This window comes from Hordeum vulgare, chromosome 7H (genome assembly GCF_904849725.1).
Source record: "Hordeum vulgare subsp. vulgare chromosome 7H, MorexV3_pseudomolecules_assembly, whole genome shotgun sequence".
NCBI lineage: Eukaryota > Viridiplantae > Streptophyta > Magnoliopsida > Poales > Poaceae > Hordeum > Hordeum vulgare.
The window spans coordinates 612,325,451-612,331,929 of NC_058524.1; the positions used below are offsets into that span (position 1 = coordinate 612,325,451).

Consider the following 6,479-nt stretch of genomic DNA (forward strand, 5'->3'; position numbering starts at 1 on the left):
ATTTTATTGTATCATTCCACCAAGTGCCCCAGATTGTCCGCCGAGCCTGTTTATGAGTCTGCTTTGAGCAAAGGCGTGTGTTACTGTACTTAAAAAAAAAGACGTGTGTTACTTTGCTGCTGCTGCTTTACATCACTAGCAGTACCAGATTGTAGAGAATTCTAGTGTACACTACCAGGCACCATCATCATTGCATGCTCTGGAGAAAAGAAAAAGGGACACTTCCAGTATAGGGATAACACGCAAGGAATTGTGCCTTTCTTAGTTTACAGAAGGAAGGGCTGATTTCCATATTCCATAGGCCAAACCTTGCTCTGTTCTCAAGTCAAATACTTGAAATTGAGGTCCTCCGCTCCACAACTCCGCGCCCGGAGCAGGCGGAGCTGTAGTTAAAAATCGCGGAGCCTTGGTCCGAGTCTCTGTTTCTCAGGCTGTGCTCCTCCTGTCTACTATCAAGGTACACACATACTTCTGAAAATACTAAAATAGTGACATTCTGTTAGCTCGGTTTGAGACTTCAACCTTGTCCTTGTAACGTATTCTAGATAAAATTGCCCGGCGTGTTACTGGATAATTAATATTGGTGTGCTGAGGCTCAAATGTAACATGTTGTCGTTGCTGTGCATGTAGGCAGTGGTGACGCACCTTCACCAGAGATGGGTTAGATTGATTCATCTGCTGCTGCTTTTGTTTGTTGGTCTTGATAGAGAACTTCATCATGGTTACTTCATGGGTAATGCTCTTTTTCTCGAATATGCATGAGTATGCGTATCATCTATTCATAGCATGGGTAATGCTCTTGTGCAAATTATGTTTATGAACTTACTAATTAATCGTTTTCTTTCATCTAATTATGTTTAGATTTTCATGTCCCATGTGTGTTTATACATCAACCCAACCTGTAGTCATGCATGCGATGTATACATACTTCAATGTCAGTGACCCGAGGACGGACCAGGCGTCTGGGACGGACATAGTTATAAATGTGAAAAAGCAACTATTTATGTGGTTAGCTAGAATGCTCTATAAGTACGGGTCGGTAAATACACAAGGGAAAGAAACATGCTAGTCTCTCAGAAATTATAGGGTTATCTATTATCATGGTTGGGACCGACTTGGGGCGTCTGATGTGCTTAGATCCATAGCGGAAGTGCTCCCATATAGGACAACCACTCCCAAACTATGCTTTGATAAAATAATTCATATAGATTGCTCATATTGGAAAAATAGAAGAGGGTTGCAGAGGGCAATCGCAGAGGAATTGGAGCTTCAAAGCTCAATAATGGCTATTCTGGATGAGGAGGATGAAGAGGATGATTTTGAACGAGTTGATGAAAGATCTAGGAATGAGATAACAATTGTGTCAAGAGAAATCTATGAAATCCTGAAATACAACAAATTTGCATTGATTTTTCATAATGGCAGTGAAAACGAATTTGTTGACCTAACCAACTTTGGTGTTCCTCCAATTACAAGTTTTGGTGACAATCTGATGATATGGTGCTATAGAAGGAGAATATTGACCATACAAAATTACAGAAAACATGAACTAGTGAAAGGACTGAGGTACACACATCTTTTGCTTCATGGTATGATAGAGAATTTACTTACTGGAGGCTGGTATGCACTACTGTGTAAGGAGGCTGCTATCATAATTGCTGGCAATCCATGCATCCAGATCCAGGGAGTCAATCCAATGATGGTTGTCGATTGTTGTTTGTACAAACTATTCTTGCAATGTAGTTTTGACAAGACCAATTCTGCATGGGGTGATCTTGTGTCCAGTTATTGGATATGTGATGGGATATTGCAAAAGGATGTAACATTGGAGATAAATGATGCATTGCATAGAGAGATAAGGTGGGAGTGGGACGATGATGTGCTCACAAAGTTCAAGAAACATCTCAAGCTTCCTTTCCTTGTAGTTCAAGAAGATGGTGTATATGAAGAAGATTCATCCCGTTGGGTTTCAATCACATTGAGGGATAGGGAAATACTGGGTATGAATAATTTACCAGCAGAGACATCATCATTCTTCTTGGAGTTTCAAATATCTGGTCAACCAACAGCATTGCCAAATAGTTTATTTCAACATTCCAGAAACCTTGGTGTGCTAATTCTCTGTTGTTGTGCCTTCAATTTTGCATCACCCCCTTTTCTAAAATGTCATAGCATAAGATTCCTTGGACTGGACCACTGTACAGATGACAGAACCGGTGAAGGAGAGGATCATACTGAGTGGGATTGCTTGGATAGCTTGTGGGTGTTAGACCTACGCTACACTGCTTGGAATGAAATCTTATCACCAGAAAAGATGGGCCTCATGGATAACCTCATGGAGCTAAGCATAGAGGGAGTCTGGTGTTGGCAATACACAACTCACTTACAAGGGCAGCTACCAAACCTAAGATGGTTTCGGGTTATCAAGCCTGCTTGTAGACCAGATATTTCAGCATACCTAGGCAACTCATTCATGCACAAGGAAAAGCTAGAAATACTTGACCTGTCTGGCAACAGTGAGATGAAAATTCTACCAAACGGCATATCTAAAGCAAGTAGTCTCCAGGTGCTCATTCTGGATGATTGCAATGATCTTAAAAATGTCCTTGTCCCTGATGGGCTACCTCACCCGCTGAAGTCCTTTAGCTTTGACGGATATGGGCCAGCTTTCCACCGGGCGTCAACTGTTGAGCTGCCTGCCAAACAAGAACGCCCGTCGACCCCAACTACTAAGGAGGGTGCTAGTGTGTCTAGTATTTCCCTCAAAGGCTGCACACAATTGGAAAATATGTTTGTGCGTGGGTTGCCCAACCTCGTCGAACTTGACCTCTCTGGAACTGCAATTAAGACACTTGATTTCAGCACTATGGTGCTAGAAGTCCCAATGCTGAAGCAATTATTTCTGCTAGGATGTAAGAACCTTTGTGCAATAATTTGGAGCATGGCAGATATCCCTTCCTTGAATTTGTTATGCATTGACACGCGAGCTGGAGCGGGCTGTCGTCCGCCGTCCATTGACCAGAACAAATCATTTCGGCTGCAGGTGCATGCCAGTGTTGTGGATGCGAGGCTTTTTCGGTCATTGGAGAATCCACTGTTTCATCATTATGAACCTGAGGATGTGTGCTTTAATATCCATGCCACCTCACCGGTGTCTAACGGACCAGTTCAATCCATAGTGACCTACAAGGAGAAAAAGGTCGTCATGCATGGAGATCAACTCGGCCCGCTGCAGATTGTTCAAGACGGCCGGTACGGTGATCTCCAAGACATAGTTGGTGATGCCCCGATGCAGGTTTTCCCAAATCCTCCGACTGATAAGTTTAATCGGCATATTGAGATTGCTGAAGGGAGCCACGTCTTTGATTATGCCCTCGTACGTGTGATGACAAGGTTTGTTGAATCATTGCATGTCCATGATGTCTCGACTATTGGAAGTATGTTTTCGGGAAAATGGACGTTTCTAAGGCAATGCCGCATAGAGAGGTGCCCCAAGCTGGATGAATTCTTCCCGATCCGATCAGGTGGATTTTTGCAGCTGGAGACCATCTGGGCGATAGATCTCCGGATGGCCCGCTGGGTATGCAATAAAATGGGTTACCAAGACTACAATGATGGTTCATTCAGGAATCTGCGGTGCCTACGATTATGCTCTTGCCCCAGCTTTCAGTTTGTGCTCCCTGTATGGGTCAACTCCTTCCCAAGTTTGGAGACCCTGCACATCATCCACTGCGGACAGCTCAGACACGTATTCGTGCTACACCAACTGTGGCACCCAATGGAAATATCCACCCAAGATGTAGCATTCCCGAAGCTGGCCACCATCCACCTGCACGACCTGCCAGTGCTGCAGCAGATATGCGAGGTCAAGATGGTGGCACCAAATCTCAAGACCATCAAGATCAGAGGATGTTGGGCCCTGCGCCGGCTTCCGGTGGTGGGGACCCGTAGCGGAGACATGAAGAAGCCAACCGCCGAGATTGAGAAAGACGTCTGGGACGCGCTTGAGTGGGACGGGGAGGTGTGCCCCGACCACTTCGAGGCGCCGCTGCACTCACGCTACTACAAGAAGAAACTGCCCAGGGTCTCCGTGCTCAGGTACTCTCACTTACACATGTACCAAATCCATTTTTGCTGAACTGCCAACATCATACTCGATGTCAGCTTTGTTATTCACTCTTTTTTTCTGCACTCTGCCACTTACATTGTGTAGGTGATCCTTGCGCTGCGCTTCACCGATGTGGTTCTTCCATCCTTAATGGGAGACCAGATGGACGCCCAATCCTGCAGGTCCTGTTGTCTGCTGCATGTGTTTGGTTTGTTGTGTGCTTCCCGGGTTGCTTGAAAGAGATTTGCAGGTGGTGTCGGTCATCGATCGATCGGCTCCTACTGCTGCTTTGTGTTGTTGTGTCTGTCAGGTGTGAGCTTGTGGTGGCTCGCACCTAGCATTGTGGCTTTCAAATAAGAAGCAGCATGGTTCTTGGCTGCTCGCACCGATGTGTGTGCACCTTGAGTGATTGACTAAGCAGCAGTTGTTTGACTGCCTCGTGTGGCTTGGGAGTGTGTTTGTCTGAGCTTGGTCAGTTCATTGGACCTGCTATATATTGTTCGTGTGTCTGTTATGCTTGTGGAATAAACATCTTATAATACTAAGAGGATGGATTTCAGTTTGTAAACTGCATTGGTATCAATGAGTTTGTAATATTGTGTAACCTACGATATTTATTATTTAAATATGTTATATGTACGCCCGTCGCCCCCCGTAACCCCCTCCGTCGCCCCCTCCTGTCCCCCCCGTGGGGGACCAGGGGTAACCCTAGCCGCCGCCGCCAGTCCTAGCCCCCTCGCTCCTCCTTCATCCTCGCCGCCGTCAGCAGCGCCGCCGGGCGAAGCCTGGCCGGCAGGGGCGGTGGCGGCGATCCTCTCCCCTTCACGCAACATGGTTGGCGCGGGACAGCCGATCGTGAGAAGGCGACGGACTAGCGTGCTGTGCGGCGGCGGGGCATGTGGATCCTCGCGGCGCCGTGCGGAGCGCGTCGAGGGCTGGGGTTCGTTCTTGCGGCGCGGTGTGGCGGCGGCGGGAGGGGCAAGACATGGTGGTCGCGTGCGTCGTTGAGTTCGGGACAGATCCTTCTGGATCCGGTGCCCGGACGCCGTCGGCCAGCGCAGGGTGGTGGTACTCGTCACTGTTCAGATTGTATCTTCATTGATCCAGATACCCGCGGCGTGCTTCTCTCCCGTGGTTTCCTGACGTTGCCGGCGTGGGTGCGGATGAAGCTGGTGGATGAGATTCAGATAAAGGGAAACCCGTTGGTCGGCCCTGGCCGGCCGCGCCGACGACGACGCTCAAGGGCGCCGTTGTTCTTCTTGGAGATGTCGGTCTACGTCTGCTCACTTCCTACCTCAGTGCCTCTCAGGTGAAAACCCTAACACCGGTGGGCGGCGGCGGCATCCTTAACGTCGTGACCTTCTTGAAGGCATCGCCTTGAGCGCTGAGTGGTGGTGGGCACTATGTGGGTCCTGGACGGTTGCTAGTGGTGGGCACTGCTTCGGTGGAAACCCTAAGATCTGACTTTCCAGATCAGACGGTGTCGTTTCTCTCTTGGGAGCATCGTTTGTGGAGCAACATTGAATGACAGAGGCAGGAGATGGAGCGGCTTCGTCTGGCCCAAAGATTTGGTGGAACCGTCAAGTCATGCCTAGTCGACAGGTGCTACGCTGAGTCATGCCTGGTTGGTTGGTGCTACGCACGACAGTTCTTCCAGAATCTTCGTGTCTGGACGAATGAGCGCAGGGCGGTGGCGCTATTTGGCGCCGTGGTGGCATCGATCATCTTGCAAGGAGCTTTCGGTGGAGATGTCAAGTCATTCCTGGCCGACAGGTGCTACGCTGTGTCATGCCTGGTCGGCGGGTGCTACGCACGAGAGATCTTTCAGAATCTTCGCGTCTGGACTGACGAGTCGTGGTGGCGTCAACGGATGGACGGACTGGCAAGGATGATACAGATCTCTCTCCTGAAGATGGGTCAGCGGCCTGATGATGATGGCGGCGTCTAAAACGTGTGCATGTGATGTACGCTTTAGGTCTGCTGCACCGGTTGTTGGTTCCGATACGTTATGTGGATGGATCGGTGATGGCACCGGTTTTAGATATGGGGAGTGATAGCACTCCACAGTCTCGAGTTTCCTAGGTGTGAGTGCTGACTTCGGATGGTTTGATGTATGTTCTTATTAGATCTATGTTGAATAATTAATAAAGATGGCCGTTGACTGCCACTCTCTCGCAATAGCTAGACGAATGTTGATTCTATGACAACAAACCTTCCCTTGCAACCGCACCAAAAGAATGCTACTAGCACTCCCGAACAATGAAACTAGAAGAATGTTGTTGACGGCCCAGCAGCGCGTGGGTTCGCAGCAGTTTTCAAGGATAGAGTATTCAACCCAAATTTGTTGGTTCGCACGACGGGAGGTGAGAGA

At 48.3% G+C, this 6,479-nt stretch overlaps 1 long non-coding RNA gene across 1 annotated transcript; it reads left to right on the top strand.

Moving 5' to 3' along the window:
• Nucleotides 1–228: 228 nt before the first annotated feature.
• LOC123411878 lies at nucleotides 229–4,275 on the top strand. Its single transcript, XR_006613347.1, has 3 exons — nucleotides 229–457; nucleotides 631–733; nucleotides 4,214–4,275. It is a non-coding gene; the product is annotated as an uncharacterized LOC123411878 (long non-coding RNA).
• Nucleotides 4,276–6,479: the final 2,204 nt, after the last annotated feature.